Source organism: Chiloscyllium plagiosum, unplaced genomic scaffold (assembly GCF_037043375.1).
Source record: "Chiloscyllium plagiosum isolate Xiang-an unplaced genomic scaffold, Cpla_swu_hap1 HiC_scaffold_27, whole genome shotgun sequence".
Lineage (NCBI taxonomy): Eukaryota > Metazoa > Chordata > Chondrichthyes > Orectolobiformes > Hemiscylliidae > Chiloscyllium > Chiloscyllium plagiosum.
This window is the reverse complement of record NW_028270165.1, coordinates 40,337,622-40,354,411: the sequence shown is the minus strand read 5'-3', so window position 1 is coordinate 40,354,411 and position 16,790 is coordinate 40,337,622. Positions and strand designations below refer to the sequence as shown.

At 45.4% G+C, this 16,790-nt stretch overlaps 1 non-coding gene across 1 annotated transcript; it reads left to right on the top strand.

Annotated features, from left to right (window-relative positions):
* Positions 1-7,432: 7,432 nt before the first annotated feature.
* On the top strand, positions 7,433-7,522 carry trnap-ugg (transfer RNA proline (anticodon UGG)). The gene is given in 2 exon segments: positions 7,433-7,468; positions 7,487-7,522. It is a non-coding gene; the product is annotated as a tRNA-Pro (tRNA).
* Positions 7,523-16,790: the final 9,268 nt, after the last annotated feature.

Below are 16,790 nucleotides of genomic sequence, written 5' to 3'. Positions count from 1 at the left end.
GCCGCTCCGAAGCCTCTCCTTCTCAGTGCAGGAGAGACAAACGTTCCTCTTGGTTTGAGATTGCTGTGGGGAAATTCTTCCACTCTAACCTCGTGTAAAAGAATTTCCCAGAGTTCAGTACTAACTCGAATACAAACACTTCCCAGCAGGTTGTTCCTAAACCCATCCCGTCCCTCCCTCCAGCTCTGTCTCTCACTTTTCAACTCGACCAGCTCAGTCACCCGCACTGCGCATGCTCCATAAACACCTCGGCGCTGCCTTTTGTTCACTCTGATTGGCTCGGTGTCCCGCTAATTCCAGAATGTCGTCCCGAGCTGCCCCACTTTCTATTGGGCAGGACATGCGGTCAGTCACACAAGAGCTGAAGCATAAAAGAGATATGTGTTCATCTCTGAACCGGCGTGTGTTTATTGTCCATCCCTCGTTGACTGGAGGGCGGTGAGGAGTCAATCACAATGGAGTCACATGTAAGTCTAACCGGAGAAAGGTGAGCCCAATGGTATCTTACAATAATTGACAGTCCAGATTTTTAATGACTTAACGGAACACCCCGATCTGGCCTGGTGATATTTGAACACCTCTCACAGAACATTAACCAGGGTTGGCTAGGACTAGACCAGTTACATTGAGACAAAACCACTGTCTTCTGAGACAGGAATTTCCAGCTTTGGTCAACAAGAGGACACAATGTTTCAGGGAAACCAGAAGTATCTATTCAGAATTTCCATCATGAACTGACAGGAATAACTTCTGTAAAACTCCCTCATAGGAGTTTAGGGTGAAGATTTACATATGAAAAGAAGAATCATAATCCATAAGTCCGTGTGTGAGTAAGAATAATACTTATTGTTACATCATGGAGATCAAACCCTGTTAATTAAACTAACCGCCCAGAAAAGCTCATCTTGCCTCATAATCTGTTAAAATGTCAGTGACAGAATTCCTAAATTCCACTATTTAAAGAAAATATTTTTCTAACTCTAATAGTGAACACTAAACAAAACCTGTTCACAAATCCAAAACCCCCTTTCTTTTACTACTTACTGTCTGACCCCAACTCGACGCAACTTAATATGCTATTCTAATAAATTATTTATTAAACGTTACATTAACTTAATCTCAAGGCCACACAGTCTCCTCTTCGTTGATGTTTTCACTTTTCCAGCTGCTGATCTTCCTGGGTGCTCTTCTTTTTACTGTATGTTTCACGTGAACAGGTACCTTTGATGGAGAGTGTTTTCAAATTATCTGAGAGTAAGGTATTAGATCGGCAGTTGCTCTTCCACTAACTTTCAAAATACCGGGCTTATATTCCACCATAGGACACATGTAATTCTTATTTGATTGATTTCCAGGGATCAAAACAATAAAATTCAAAATCTCATTGTCATCTGGTATCCTGGGCATAGATTAAATTAATGAAATTTGAATTGTTGTAAAAACATCAAGCCGAACACAGGTATCCATTTAACAGCCAATTGCTACATTTGAAACAGCCCGACCTTTTGCGAGCAGCTATGGCTGTACTTTAAGTTGAGAAAAGCACTCTCTATCTTAACCTGACAATACATGCTTTCTACTTCATAACATTGCATTGAGCATTTGTCCTGGACGAACACGAAGACTCCAACACCATGATGCAACCATGTAAATGTGGAGATTATGGGAAGAGATTGTAGTTACCCTGTCTGGCTGGAAATTGATTGATACAGTCACACTGGAAAGGAGCTTTTGCCTGCTCTCCATGTGGAAAGGGATTCAGTGTATTCCAGCTTCCAGAAAATAATTGCTTATCACACTGAGGAGATACCATTTAGCTGAACCTCTGTGGAAAGTGCTTCATACAGTCAGTCACCCTCACTGTGCACCAACGAGTTCACACTGGGGACAGGCTGTTTATGTCCCCTGAATGTGGGAAGGAATTCGCACGGACATCAAACTTGTTGCAACATCAGCGAGTTCACACTGGAGATAAATTATTTACTAGCTCAGAGTTTGCAAAGGGATTCGGATAGTCCCACAACCCGCTGATACATCAACACATTCATTCTGGTGAGAGTGTGTAAAAGAATTCACTTCTGCCAACACATCAATGAGTTCACACTAGGGAGAGATCATACACTTGCTCCGAGTGTAATACAAACTGCATTCAGTTTTCTCAGCTCTTCAGTGCAGTTACAACATTGGCATCTACCCAACAATCTGGAAATTTGCCAGATTGCCTGTGCACAAGTAGCAGGACACATCCAACTCAGGATTAATCGTCCTATCAGTATACTCTCGATTTTCGATAAAGGTATGCAAAATATCGAATAACATCCTCTCGGTACCACCAGTCTCACTCAGGTACTGACCTCATTCTAGGCTTGGTTAAAACATGGACGAAAAAGCTTAATCCTAGAGATGAGATGAGATTGACAGCCCTTGACCTCAAGCTGCATTCGACCCGGTGTGGCATCAAGGTGCTTTGATTAGATTCCAGGATGTAATTTACTACTGCGTACGTTATTCTCTATATAAATCACAACGATCCTCTTGATTAGGTTCCAGTCTGTAATTCATTCCCGAGTATGTTACTCTATATACAAATAATCCCGAACCCCTCAATTAGATTATAGCCTGTATTACACACTCAGTTTTCTGTTGTACTGGATTTACTCATCCTGATTACCTCGATCAAATTTCCGTCTGTAGCTCACTTCTGATTGTGTTATTCTGTCAGTTAACAAGCCTCATCTCTTGATTAGATTCCAGTCTATAAAACCCTTGCTTTTATCTAGCTACTTTTCAGAAAATTTCCATGTTTATTAATTTTGAACTTTTTTCAGCGACCCATCTATTATTGTTCTGTCGAATGAAAAATCGCGGTCTTCCATGGCATAAATTTTACCCAACATGGCATGCGAATGTGATCGCACCCCATTCTTAATGCAGGAATCCCACGAGCACGCGCGATGCGCGCTTACAGGCAGACACATGGGCTGGAGTTGGGAACATGCCGACTGATGGTCCAGAAACCGGAAGGGAGAATGATGTCAATTTCGGTCCAACACTGACAGTGATGGTTCCGAGAAACTCCTCTCACAGATTAGATCAGATTACCTACAGTGTGGAAACAGGTTCTTCGGCTCAACATCAACGCTCTGAAGAGCAACTCACCCAGACCCATTCCCCTACATTTACCCCTGGCTAATCCACCTAACACTATGGGCAATTTAGCATGGCTAATTCACCTAACCTGCACAGTTTTGGATTGTGGGAGGAAACCGGAGCACCTGGAGGAAACCCACGCAGACACGGGGAGAATATGCAAACTCCACACAGACAGTTGCCAAGGGTGGGAACCACCCCACGATCCACCGTGCCGCCCTAATGGGCGGGGGGAATTTATAGGCTTTTCCTCGAGCAATGTTTGAATATTTGACTGGAGTCGTGTGGTGAGTCGTTCTGACCTCTGTCTCATTCACATGATAATTTTGGTGGTTTGTAGTTTGCTGCGACTGTTAAGCTGCACTCCTCAATCTTACTCATACATGGGACCTGGACGTCTTTAGCATCTATTTGCTATACCTAATTGTGCTATTCTGAGTTCCAGACTTTAGACCCTTCGAGTTGGATTCTAGAGTGTGGTGCTGGAAAAGCACAGCAGGTCAGGCAGCATCCGAGGAGCAGGAGAATCGATGTTTCGGGCAAAAGCCCTTCATCAGGAAACCCTGAGCTTCGATGTCAGTTTAAATGAGAATGTTGGGCATTTACTGAGCTCCTTGAGTTCAGAGATTTAGAGCTGGAGAAGATGATAGAGATCGCAAGGGACAAGACTATGAGCAAAGATTAACATTTTATAATGGATTTGCTGCATCACCAGGAACCTGTGTGCGTCAGCAGGCATAGCAATCAGAGATAAAATGAACTTGGTGTGAGGAAGGCGAGAAGCAGCTGTGATCTGGAAGGAAATGAGGTCACTGGACCTGAAATGTTGACTGTACTGTCTGTCCATTGATGCTACCAGACCTACTGAGGTTCTCCAGCAATTTTTGATTTTGTTTCTGTTTCAGATTTCCAGCATCCACAGTTATTTGTTTCTTGCTTAGCGATTTGGATGACCTCAGATTTATGGGGAGTAGAATGTTTCAGGCCTTCAGGTGTACGACAGAAGAATCAAACTCAAGAGGTGACAAAGGCACAGTTTAATTTTCAGAATCAGATGAACTGAGGTGGGGCAGGGTAAGAAATTATTCCTGAGATTTGAAGAGGTGATCCCAATGAAAGTGTGGAGATGCAGCTGGTAGCTCATCTGAGAGGTAAAGCACTTACCAAGCTTTCAAGTGGCTACTTCAGCCTCACACATTTGGCATGAGGATAGATGGAAGTGGTGCTGGAGAGTGGTGTTTGCAGTGTGATTTGGACATAATGGATTTGAACTTCTCATTATTTAATTGTGCAAGAGTTCCAAGTATCCAGAATTGGGTGTTGGGCAGGTGAAGGCAGTATGAACGTCAGAGAGAAACTTGAGGACAATGATTTTCACATTTTCACTTTACTTGTTTTATTTCCCGCCAAGTTGACTCTCTCTGTCTGATGGTTGACAGGCTGGGAGATTGTGGGTTGGGCCTTGATAGACTGAATGTTTTATTGTTCGGGAAGGTGTAAAAGGCCGGGGCGGGGTGGGGGGTGGGTGCGGTTGGGCGGGCGGGGTGGTGGGCGGGGGTGTCAACGCTTCAATAGAAATCCAGCAAACTGAGAACAGACAACACCTGGCTCTGTGGGAACGGGGAGACGAACAGAGGACAGAGACATCAGGATCTGAAATCCAAGCTGAGACCAGACTACCATGTTATCAGTGCTTTGATTTGCATTGCCAACCCTCTACCTTTACCGAACTTCCCATTTGATTTGAATGTCACGTACCCTCAATATTTAGGATCCAATTCTTGTCATCCTAAAACCACGTTTCTGTAAGGAGTCTCAGATCACACTTATTTTCTTCAGTCAATTCGTTCACTTCTCTTACAGTGCAGCACACATTTAGACACAGTATTTAGTTTCAATTTTTGTGATCTTTTCAATCCAGCTTTGATTAGTGGTACATTTATTCCCTTTGTCCCTTTCTATTGTTCTCTGAAATTCACTTTCCACATTACTACATTGCTCACCTGCCTTGATTTGGAATTGCCCATCATGTCCAGGGATGTGTAGGTTAGACAGGTTAGCCATGGGAAATGCAGAGTTATCGTTTCATAATAATAGAAGCAGGAGTCAACTCCCACCTCAGGCGACTGACTGTATGGAGTTTGCACATTCTCCCCGTGTCTGCGTGGGTTTCCTCCGGGTCCTCCGGTTTCCTCCCACAATCCAAAGATGTGCAGGTCAGGTGAATTGGCCATGCTAAATTGCCCGTAGTGTAAGGTAATGGGTAAATGTAGGGGTTTGGGTGGGTTGGGCTTCGGCGGGTCGGTGTGGACTTGTTGGGCCAAAGGGCCTGTTTCCACACTGTAATCTAATCTAATCTAATCTAATCTACTTGGCCTGTCGAGCCTGCTCCACTATTCATTCAGATGATGGCTGATCTATTCATCATCTCAGCTCCTCCTACCTGCATTATTCCATCTACCCTTCATTCCCCTCCATGGAATATCCCATCCAATTGTGTCTTGAATATAATTAATGAAGCTGCCTCATCTGCTCCCTTGGGCAGAGAATTCCACAGAGTCACGCGAATTACAACATGGAAAGAGACCATTCAGTCCAACCCATCCATGTTGACCAGTTATCCTCAACAGTCTAGTCCCATTTGCTAGCACTTGGCCCATATCCTCTTAAACCCTTCCAATACATGGACACATCCAGATGCCTTTTAAATGTTGTAATTATACTAGCCTCCACGACTTGCTCAAGCAGCTAATTCCATACCCGCACCATGCTCTGTGTGAAAATGTTGTCCCTTAAGTCCCTTTTATTTCTTTCCACACTCACCGTAAATGTATGCCATCTAGTTCTAGACTCCCTCAATTCAGGGAAAAGACCTTGTTTGTTTATCCTATCAATGCGGCATGATTCCTGAAGAAGGGTTCATGCCTGAAACGTCAATTCTCCTGCTCCTTGGATGCTGCCTGACCTGCTGCGCTTTTCTAGCAACACATTTTCAGCCCGTATCCTACCAATGCCCCTCATAATTTTGTAAACCTCCATAAAGTCACCCCTCAGCCTCCAAGGCTCCAGAGAAAACAGCCCCAGCCTGTTCAATGTCAACTATATTTCACTCTGAGCAAGACGAAGCTGGTTGAAGAGGTAGAGCGGGGCCGCAGAAGTGGCTGCTCTGTGGCTCGTTGGTCGAGGGGTATGATTTTCGCTTTGGATCTCCTTGGACACAGACATACGAGAGATCCCGGGTTCAAATCGCCATCTGACGTGAATGACAAGACGATCCGCATAGTCAGAAACCGCATCCCGTGGACAGAATGACAAGCTGATGTTCTAGGAAACTCTTTGCTGCTTGCAGTTCTTGGAGCAATGTGGAATGTATTTCACACAGAGCAAATTTCAGCTGGCTCAGAGCCTCCAGTGTACATTGCTCTCTTTCCCGCCAGCTTTTTCCTATTCACTCAATGTCGCCTTTAGCAGCTTTCCTGTATAACGGCGCACTGTTGTGCACCTCGCCTTCTCATCTGCTTCCCAAAAAACTTCGACGTAAATATTTCACATTGATACACTGGCCCAATGTGCACAGTTGAAATGACAAACTCGTGGAGGTCTGCGGGGTCTTCTCCTGTTCTCTGTACCCTATGTTGAGGAGGGCAATGCTTGTCACTGGTCACTCCGGTGTCAGAAAAGTTTAGAAAGAAAACGGTTTAATTTTCTGCCAGTAGAGAGGGCCCGGTTCCTGGGGAGGGGCAAACGGCAGCAGAGAGACAGAATGAGAAGCAGCTGTTCATAGAGTCACAGAGATGTACAGCATGGAAACAGACCCTTCGGTCCAACCCGTCCATGCCGATCAGTTATCCCACCCCAATCTAGCCCCACCTGCCAGCACCCGGCCCATATACCTCCAAACACTTCCTTTTCATATATCCATTCAAACGCCTCTTAAATGTGGCAATTGTACCAGCCTCCGCCACTTTCTCTGGCAGCTCATTCCATACACGCACCACCCTCTGCGTGAAAACGTTGCCCCTTAGGTCTCTTTTATATCTTTCCCCTCTCACCCTAAATCTATGCCCTCTAGTTCTTGACTCCCCGACCCCAGGGAAAAGACTTTGCCTATTTATCCTATCCATGCCCCTCATAATTTTGTAAACCTCCATAAAGTCACCCTTCAGCCTCCGACGTTCCAGAGAAAACGTCCCCAGCCTGTTCAATGTCAACTATACTTCACTCTGAGCAAGACTCAGCTGGTTCAAGAGGTAGAGTGGGGGCGCAAGCGGTCTGGTTGTGTGGCTCGTTGGTCTAGGGGCATGATTCTCGCTTTGGGTCTTCGTCAACACAGGTATGCGAGAGATCCCGGGTTCAAATCCCGGACGAGCCCGCGTTTCATGCTTTGTGCGAAGATGTGTGTTTGATTTTTCTCAAAAAGCACCTTCGTTAAACGAGGTTGGGCTCCCTGGCGTACCAATGGGACAGAAAGCAGCGAAGTGAAATGATTGGAGAGAGCGTTGAATCGGTTGACGTGAGTGGTGCGGTGTTTGAGGGATGTCAGCGATGAGGGTCGATTGGAAATTTGGGACAGCTCTCTTCGGAGAACAGAAGTTTCAAATCTGGCCCGATTGAAGCTTTACAAGTCATGCGAAGTCGAGACAGAGAAAGTAATGTAGTCAAAATGCTCCCACGCCTGAAAGCATGGGCAACGATTCGGTAGAGTTTTAAAGTCATGAGGAAAAGAACCAAAAGTGACATTAGGAAGAACGCTTTCGTACAGGGAGTGGTGGTTGGGATCAGTCAATCCCTAACTGACACTGACAAAGAGGCAGATTCATTAGACGCAAACGGGAATTCGGTGGTCATGTTTAAAGTAACAATGTGCAGAATTACATGGAGAAGGCAAGAGAATGCTACTAATAGAGACCCAAGTTTACTTACTGTGTCGACCCAGCAGAGCGAAGGTGAGCCGCATGACGTCTATTCAGAGTGAAATCACAGTTCGACCAACAGAATGTGGGAAGTAAGAAAAAGTTTATATTTACACAGCCTCCATACGTCTGCTCAACACCATATAAGACGACCGCAGTGGAGATCTTTGACATCAGTCACGAACGTGCATGCCACGTGCCAGACGAAAGGCTGAACAGACCTGTGGAAAAGGCTGCTGCGCGCAGAAGCAGAGTGGTGCCGCAGGTGCGTGCTGGGCCCATAACCCAGAATTCGTTGGCTCGAAACCATCCTCTGCTTTTGTCCAATGTCTCCTTCAGCGACATTCCTGAGTGATGGTGCTCCGTTCAGCATCTTGCCTTTCAACGACTTCCTGTGTATCTGAATGCCCCGAATCATACCGATAATGTCGCGAAACTCACACCGTTCATCTAACTTGCTTTTGGAGGTCTGAGTGGTCTTCTCCTGTTCTTCGTCGGTTTCCTATGAACTGAATCGCAAAACCACTTCTCTGAGATGCCAATGAGCTGAGACGCATACCTTGTGCTTTCGTGCCTTCCCTGCCGTAATTCGCCTCGCCGTTTCGGACGTGGATGACAAGACGATCAGCATGTCAGAAACTGTATCACCATTCAGACACAGTCCCTTAGTATTCGGACAGATATCACCGATTGTGAATCACCTCAGAGAGAGACAAGGTGCAGAGAGTCGTCGTGGGCACGATGGGCTGGATTGCCTCTGTCGGCGGGGGAATGATGCTACGTGTTTATGCCGTCTCACTGCCTGTCTCTATGACAGAGAGGCTGAGGGAGCAACAATGGTTCATTTTTAACCATCCCTTCCGTGTTGAACTGTCTGCAGTCCTGCAGCTCAGGGCCGTGGGGATGACTCTCAGTGAGTGAAGGTTTCACTCGGATTCTCTTCATCTGGGGCACTTGAGGCTCAGATGTTAAATGCTGCGTGGTCGCAGCGATGAAAGCGATGTCCATTTGCAATAGACTTTCCATAAGATTGCTGCGTGAAGACGAATTCTGAAAACCAAACAGGCTGCACAACAATGAGCTCATATGAATTTACTTGAGGGAAGAGTCTTCGGTGTCCATTTCTCTCTGCCCCGCCAGCACAGCATCTTTCTATCTCTCCGATAACAGACGTTTGGAGGAAATTCACAATTAAAGTTACTCACTTCCCACGCATGAGTGTAAGTGACACCTCTCACCCTAAGGGATTGGGAGATAAAGAGCAGAAGAGCGAATGGACTCGACCCTCCCTCCAGAAAAGCGGACAAGTAGAAACAAATTGGTTTAATTATCCGCCAGCGGAGACATATCACTTCCTGGGGATGAGACAAACATCAGCGCCCCGAGTACAGAATGACAAGCAGATGTTCTGGAAACTCTTTGCTGCTTGAAATTCTTGAAGCAATGTGGAATGTATTTCACGCTGAGCAAGTTTCAGCTGGTTCAGAGTCTCCAGTGTATATTACTCTCTGAGTTTATATTTGCACATCGGCGACATGTTTGCACAATAGCACCTGACACGACAGCAGTGAAGATCTTTTGACGTCATTCTCGAACATGCAAGTCACACGCCAGATGAAAAGCTGAATACTTCTCTGGAAAAGCTACCGTGCAGGTGCAGGAGAATGGCACAGCGTTTGCATGCTGGGATCATAACCCAAAAGCGAAACCATTTTCTCCTATTCACTGAATGTCGTCTTGAGCAGTTTTCCCGTATAACGGCGCTCTGTTCTTTTCCTTGCCTTGTCATCTGCTTCCCAAAACTTCGGGTATCTGAGCTCAATATTTCACATCGATACACAAGTCAAATTTACACAGTTGCGCTGGCACCCTTGTGGAGCTCTGAGTTGTCTTGTCCTGTTCTCTGTCGGTGTGTCCTGATCTCGTGTGAAACCTCTTCTCTCATATGGCAATGAACCGGTGAAGTTGAAACACATGACTTGCTGTTTTAGTCCATTTCCTGCAGTAAAGAAACCAACAGCCGTGTAATAAAAGACTTTCTGCAGGATTGTTGTGTCAAGACTAATTCTGAACACCAAACAGGCAGCACAAAAATGCACTCATACCAATTTACCTGAGGGAAGAGTATCCAGTGTCCATTTCTCTCTGTCCCTACAGCACAGCAACTTTCTATCTCTCCGTTCAAAGTTGCCCATTTCCTACGCATGACTGTAACTGACTTATCCTGCCTCACGTAATAGTGTGAGAATGCAGAAGAGTGAATGGGCTCTGCATTCCACCAGCACAGCTTGCAAGTAGAAAAGAAATGGTTAAATTATCCACCAGTGGAGAGAGCCCGGTCACTGGGGAAGAGACAAACAGCAGAGTCCTGGGTGCAGGGAGACAGATTAAGAAGCAGATGTTCTTGAAACTCTCCCTGCTTGCAATTCTGGGAGCAATGCACAATGTATTTCGTACGGAGCAAGTCTCAGCTGCTTCAGAAGGTGGCTGCACCCATGGCTGGTGGCTCGTCAGTCTGGGATATGATTCTAGCTTTGGGTATTCGAGCATATGCAGCCGTGTAAGAGTTCCCGGGTTCCAATCCCAGGCGAACCATCATTCCTTCAATTGACCTGAGCAAAAATACCTGATGAATTTTCTCAAAAAGCCGCTTCGTTAAATAAGATCGGACTGCCTGAATTAGGGACGGCGCAGAGCTGCCATTGCAGTGAACACGGCGAAGGGAAACACTTGTTCATAGTGAAAACAAGTATTGCAGATTTCCCCCCCCCCCCCCCCCCCCCCCCCACCGCGCAATCCGAGTCTGAATGAATCCTTCACATGTATTACGCTCAATTCTGAGGGTGATACTTCAGGAAGCGCTGAACAGGTTAACGTGAATGGAATGTCAGCAATGAAGGGAGATTGGAAAGTTTGGGGCAGCTCTCTTTGGAGAATAGAGGGCTGAAAGCTGGCCTGATTGAAGTTTTCCAGGTCATGAGGGTTTTAGACAGAGGCAATAATGCAGTGAAAATGCTCCCAGGCCTGAAAAGATCGAAAACGATTTGCCAGAGATTTAAAGTCATTAGAAAAATAAGTAAAAGTGACATTAGGAAGACCGTTTTCGCACAGGGAGTGGGGTCAGTCAGTCGCTATCTGACAGTGACGAAGAGGCAGATTCAATGAACACAATGAGATACTTAATCACATATTGTGTTGAACCAGCAGAGCTAAGGTGGGCTGCGTAGCCTCAATTTGCGCTGTCACACATTTTGTGATTCTGAGTGAAATCGGAGTTGGACCAACAGAACGTAGGAAATTTGACAACGGGTATATTCTGCCCAACAGGATACTCCATCACAGCAATGAAGGTGTTTTGACATCATTCTCGAAGGTACATGACGCAATGCAGATTCAAAACCGAGTATTGCTTTGAATCACGGAATAATTTGGTTGCAGTTATTTAGTTGAGGTGAGCGGAGTTGCGCATTGGGACCTATCCAGTTGATAGGTCGAAGCCGTTTTCTCCTGTGTGATAGTCCCATCAGCACTCCAATTTGCTGTGCTTCCAGTCAGTAGATGCAGATTACTATCCCATTCTGATACACGGGCCACGATGACCCAGCTGTTGTGACAAGCTTGTGAAAGTGTGAGTGCTCTTCTCCTGTTTTCAGTCGGCCGACAATGATCCGAATCATCAAACCCCTCTTCTCCGAGTTTGGAATAAACTGGTGAAGGTGAAACACATCAGTTGCGGTGTGTTCCACGTGCAGGAGGCCCTGCAGTAATTCCCCACACTGTTTCACACAGCAGCATCCTCTCGGTGAATTACGCTTGCCAAAAAAAAGATTGAACCAAATCAGTGTCCGCCATTGGATTTTGCTGACACCGTTTATAAAATTCAGGCTCACCGTTAATGTGGAGAGGGGCCGTCAGACTGTAGTTTCCGCTCCTTCTGTTGAATAAAGATAATTTTAACTGTGTCCAGTGAGAGGAAAGGATTTGCTGTTGGTGGGAAACATTTCTATCTGAACTCGCTGTCACTCTGCTATGACAGAAGGAGCTGGGACCTCCTGATAGATGGAAACACAAAGCTGGCAATTTCTAGATTATGTTGTAAAAATATCGGTATAATGTTATTCGCACCGCGCGGTTACCAACTGAACGAAGCGGCTGTGTGTTTAAATCCCGTGATGAACAGTTTGTCTTTTACTTCTCACATTGCGGGGAGCTGAGCATTTACCCAAACAATGGGCAAACCACCTCCCTGACACAGTGTTCACAAATCAAACTGACAGCAAAGCTTCACGTGTGATCGAAAGTTTCTGCAAAGAAAATTTGTCTGAAGAGATGAACGGAGTGAAAGCGCTCCGTTGTTAATTTGGAATGTAAGTAGTTGATTTAAGTGAGCTTGACGTGATTTGAACAAGCAACCTTCGGATCTAGGGGTCAGACCCACTACCGCTGCGCCACCAGCTCACGGGTGAGCCAGGAATTCTCTTCATGCTTAAGGGAAGTGATAGCACTGCAATGATATTCCGTAATTAGTCACAATGGAGAACAACAGTTCATGTCTGGTCTGTCTCTCACTCCTCTCTTTCTGTCTCTCGAAAAAATTTCCAACTCTCTCTCAATAAAAAGCTGAAAGAACTGTGGATGCTGTATATCAGAAACAAAAAACAGGAGTTGCCGGTGACCCTTCCACAGAACTCATGGTGATTGGGAAAACGTTGGTTACAATACAGGAGATATAGTGGGAGGAAGTCGGAGATCAGGACAGAGCCCAAAGCGAAGGAAGAACAGTTGGACAGAAAAAGGAGTGGATAACGATCTGCGTGGGAGGGTGAATAATTGTTAATGGAGACTGTTCGTGGCTAAGTAGTGTGGAATGACAGACTATGTAATAACAAGGCTTGGGTGTGTGTGTGGTTGGGGAGAGGATACTATGGAGTTCAGGCCCTAGAATTATTGAATTCGATATTGGGACCGGAGGGATGTATGGTCCCCAAGTGTAATATTCGGTGCTCTTCGTTCTACTGGTGCTGGGTTTCGCTGGGACAATACAGCAAACCTGAGACAGAGATGTTGGCCAGGGACAGGGTGGGGTCTGGAATTGGAAGGTCAGGGCCTTTTTTTGCGGGCAGAACGTAGATGTTCTGCGGAGCAGTCACCCAGTTTATGCTTCGTTTTCCCCAATGTCGATGAGTCCATATTGTGAGCAGCAAATGCAGTACACTGGGTTGTGGGTACTGCAGGTAAAGTGCCGCTTCACCTGGAAGGTAAGTTTTGCCCATTGTATAGTGAGGAGGGAATAGATAAATGGACTGGTGTTACACATTCGCCAGTTGCTGGGGTAAATGCCAGTGGACTATTGGAGTGGGATTGAGGGTTGGCTTGATGGGAATGAAGGAAGAGTGGACCCAAGGCATAACTCCTGCCCATTTACCTATCTGACAAATAGAGGAATTTGTTAAGTGTGTACAAGGAAATTTTCTAATTCACAATGTGGATGTACATACTGGAGAGAGTGCAAAACCTAAGGGCCAACAACCCCAATTCTATTAACATTAAAATAGTGATTGAAAATAATATATCAGTTCTACAAGTTGAAGTTCTAAATTGGAGGAAGATTCAGGTATTAAGCAAAATCTTTCAAAAGCTGATTGGCAGCAGATGTTCGCAGGTTAAGGGACTGCTGGAAAATGGGAAGCCTTCAGACATGAGATAACAAGAGTCCAGACACAATGTATTCCAGTTAGGACGAAAGGAAAGGCTAGTAGGTGTGGGGAATGCTGGATGACTAGAGAAAATGAGATTTTGGTTAAGAAAAACAAGGAAGCATACGTCAGGTATAGACAGAGAGATCGAGTGAATCCTGAGAGTATATAGGCAGTACGAGCATATTAAAGAGAGAAATCATGAGGGCAAAAAGGGGACATGAGATAGCTTTGGCAAATAGAGTTAAGGAGAATCCAAAGTGTTTTAAAAAATGCATTCAGGACAAAAAGGTAATAAGGGAGAGAATATTGCCCCTCAAAGATCAGCAAGGCGACCTTATGTGTGGAGCTGCAGTGGATGGAGGAGATGCTGAATGAATATTTTGCATTAGTGTTTACCGTGGAGAAGGGCATGGAAGATCAGACTGTGGGGAAATAGACTGTGAAATGTTGGAAAATGTTCACATTACAGAGGAGGAGGTCTTGAAATGCATAAAAATGGATAAATCCCCAGGACCTGATCAGGTGTACCCTAGAACTCTGTGGGAAGCTAGGGAAATCATTGCTGGCCCTCATACTGAGATATTTGTATCATCGATAGTAACAGGTGAGGTGCCGGAAGACTGGAGGGTGGCTAACGTGGTGCCACTATTTAAGAAAGTGGTAATGAAAAGCAGGAAACGCAAGACCAGAAAGCCTAACATCCGTGGGAGACAAGTTGTTGGAGAGAATCCTGGGAGATAGGATTACATGCATTTGGAAAAGCAAGAATTGATTAGTGATAGTCAGCATGGTTTAGTCCGTGGGAAGTCATGTCTGACAAACTTGATTGAGTTTTCTGAAGAAGGAGTTTTATTCAGATAAATGCGAGATGCTGCATGTTGGGAAAGCAAAACTTAGCCGAACTTATACACTTAATGGTAAGGTCCTAAGGAGTGTTGCTGAACAAAGAGACCTTGGAGTGCAGGTTCATAGCTCCTTGAAAGTGGAGTCACAGGTAGATAGGATAGTGAAGAAGGCGTTTGATATGCATTCGTTTATTTGTCAGAGTATTGAGTACAGGAGTTGGGCGGTCATGTTGCGACTGTACAGGACATTGGTTAGGCCACTGTTGGAATATTGCGTGCAATTCTGGTCTCCTTCCTATCGGAAAGATGTGAAACTTGAAAGGGTTCAGAAAAGATTTACAAGGATGTTGCCAGGGTTGGAGGATCTGAGCTACAGGGAGAGGCTGAACAGGCTGGGGCTGTTTTCCCTGGAGCGTCGGAGGCTGAGGGGTGACCTTATAGAGGTTTACATAATTATGAGGGGCATGGATCGGACAAATATACAAAAGCTTTTCCCTGGGATGGTGGAGTCCAGGACTAGAGGGCATAGGTTTAGAGTGAGTGAAGAAAGATATAAAAGGGCTCTAAGGAGCAACCTTTTCACGCAGAGGATGGTACGTGTATGGAATGAGCTGCCAGAGGAAGTGGTGGAGGCTGGTACAATTGCAACATTTAAGAAGCATTTGGATGGGTATATGAATAGGAAGGATTTGGAGGAATATGGGCTGGGTACTGGCAGGTGGGATTAGATTGGGTTGGGATATCAGTTCGGCATGGACGGGTTGGACAGAAGGGTGTGTTTACATGCTCTACATCTCTATGACTCTAAGTAAGAAAGTGGATTGATGAAGGCAGAGCAGTGGACGTGATCTGCATTAACTCCAGGAAGGCAGTCAACAAGCTTCCTCATGGGAGACAGGTGAGCAAGGTTTTATCTCATGGAAAAAAGGGAGAAGTAGCCATTTGGATACAGAACTGGCTCGAAGGCAGAAGACAGAGGGTGGTGATGGAGGGTTACTTATCAGACTGGAGGCCTGTGACCAGTGGTGGAAAATAAGGATTGGTGTTGGGTTCACTAATTTTTGTCATTTATGCAAATGATTTGGATCTAAACATTGGAGGTATAGTTACCAAGTTTGTAGATGATACCAAAATTGGAGGTGTAGTGGATTCAAAGAAGATTACCTCAGATTACAACGGGATTTTGATCAGATGGGCCAATGAGCTGAGTGGCAGATTGAGGTTAATTTCGATAAATGTGGGGTGCTGCATTTTGAAAAAGCATATCAGAACAGGTCTTTTACACTTATTGGTAAGGTCCCCGGGAGTGTTGCTGAACAAAGAGATCTTGGAATGCAGGTTGATAGCTCCTTAAAGGTAGAATCGCATGCAGATAGGATAGTGAAGTAGGCGTTTGTTATGCTTTGCTTTATTGTTCAGAGTATCGAGTAAAAACATTGAGAGCTCATGTTGCCACTGTACAGAACATTGGTCAGGCCACTTTTGAAATATTGCATGTAATTTTGGTCTGCTTCCTATCGGAAAGATGTTGTGAAACTGGAAATGGTTCCAAAAAGAATTACAAGGATGTTGCCAGGGTTGGAGGATTTGGCCGAAATGGCCTACTCCTCCTGTTACTATGAATCTGTAACCCTGCATTTCCTATGGGAGGAGGGTTCCCATGGCACAGAGGAGGTTTTCTAGCCTAAAACTAAAGCCATTGCTTTGCTTGAACTCAAACTGCTTGACTTGGAGAAGAGTAGGAGTTTGCAAAGTTTCCTCCCCTCCACACGTGCCTCAACTGCAGGGCAGCAGTCCGGCACGCCCTCCATTGTTGACGTCACAACGGGGATGCAGCCCTGTCAGTTTCAGAGTGAAACTTCCTCCCTCTGGGCAGCATCTTGGAGCAAAGCAATGTCACCCCCTTTCCATTCCCCATCCTCCGAGAGTGGAACAGGGGGAGGGAGGGGGAGATGGGGTGGATGAAACACTGTTCACTTGTCGCAACTGGAGTGAATCCAGGGAGGGAGCAGAGTCTCCAAAGGTGCTCAGCTACTCTTTTTTTCTCTTAAGAGCGGTTTCCTTGTGTATTCCTTCAGTTTGGCATGTTTACAGTTTGCACCCGAGAAAAGGATTACTTCTTTCCTCATGTTCACAGTTAAAAGGGTAATTTCTTATGGAACTGAGCAGCATTTAAGGGTTGG